Here is a 1,707-nt window from a genome sequence, read left to right on the forward strand (position 1 = left end):
CTCCCCTTTCCCCCCCAAGAAATAGTCAGTCCATTCCCTTTCTATGTCCCTGATTCATTATAATCACCAGTTCATTCTGTACATCAGATTATTTATTCACTTGACTCTTAGATTCACTTGTTGATAGATGCATGTTTGTTGTTCATAATTTGTATCTTTACCTTTTTCTTCTTCCTCTTCTTAAAGGATACCTTTCAGCATTTCGTATAATACTGGTTTAGTGGTGATGAACTCCTTTAGCTTTTCCTTATCTGTGAAGCTCTTTATCTGACCTTCAATTCTGAATGATAGCTTTGCTGGATAAAGTAATCTTGGTTGTAGGTTCTTGGTATTCAGCACTTTGAATATTTCTTGCCATTCCCTTCTGGCCTGCAAAGTTTCTGTTGAGAAATCAGCTGACAGTCGTATGGGTATTCCCTTGTAGGTAACTGAGTCTCTTTCTCTTGCTGCTTTTAAGATTCTCTCTTTGTCTTTTGCTCTTGGAATTTTAATTATGACGTGTCTTGGTGTGGTCCTCTTTGGATTCCTTTTGTTTGGGGTTCTCTGCGCTTCTTGGACCTGTAAGTCCATTTCTTTCACCAGGTGGGGGAAGTTTTCTGCCATTATTTCTTCAAATAGGTTTTCAATATCTTGCTGTCTCTTATCTTCTGGCACCCCTATGATTCTGATGTTTGTACGCTTGAAGCTGTCCCAGAGGCTCCTTACACTATCCTCGTATTTTCGGATTCTTTTTTCATTTTGCTTTTCCGGTTGGGTGTTTTTTGCTTCTTCGAATTTCAAATCTTTGACTTGATTCTTGCGCTCCTCTGGTCTGCTATTGGGTGTCTGTATAATATTCTTTATTTCAGTCAGTGTATGCTTAATTTCTAATTGGTTCTTTATCACAGCATCGAGGGTCTCATTAGATTTCGTGAGGCTCTCATCAAGTTTATTGGCAGCTTCTAGCACATTATTGCAAGCCCTCAAAATTGCGTTTTTTAGCTCTATATCCTCCATTTCTGTCATTTTTTTTGTCTCCGTATCTTTTATGCTTTCTTGGTGCACCCCCTTGTGGTCTTTGTGCGCAGTCCTGTTCTAGTTAAGCCATAATTGTTGTAGTTAATACTAGCGGGATTTGACCACCAGGCCAACTGGCTGTGAGAATCAGCTCTGTGGAAAACTTCTGTCCTCTGGGGAGGTGCTAATCTAGCCTTTGCCTGAGGCGATCAGGCAAATGGCTCTGTGCAGGGCTTGGGCAGGGCGGGTCGCACAGGATCAACAAAGCGGGCGGAGGGAGCAGTTATGGCTGCTCTCAGTCCAGTTCCCAGAGGCTCTGCTTCTCAGAACCCCAGCAACCGCTGCAAACCTCGGAGAGAAAGCTGCCCTCACATTCCGAGGGATGCCAGACAGTCCCGCTTCTCCCGTTTGAGTCTGAGTCCCTAGAGACTCGCCCGGATCTGGAGCTCAGAGTCTGAGACTCCCTCCCAATTGAAAACAACAACTGCGCCCTCAGCCACCAGCCCGCTCCTCACGCGCACCTCTGCACCTTTGTATTTTCCACACTGCGCCTCCTCTGAGCCTCGGTATGCTGTTGTCTTTCCTTCTAGTTGAAGAATTTCCCCTCAGCCAGCCTTCCTGTTGTTCTGGGTGATGTCCGTTCCGTCTTTTAGTTGTATTTTTGAAGTGGTTGTTTGCGGCAGCAGTCTCCGGTGTTTACCTATGCCGCCA

Source organism: Myotis lucifugus, unplaced genomic scaffold (assembly GCF_000147115.1).
Source record: "Myotis lucifugus unplaced genomic scaffold, Myoluc2.0 scaffold_291, whole genome shotgun sequence".
NCBI lineage: Eukaryota > Metazoa > Chordata > Mammalia > Chiroptera > Vespertilionidae > Myotis > Myotis lucifugus.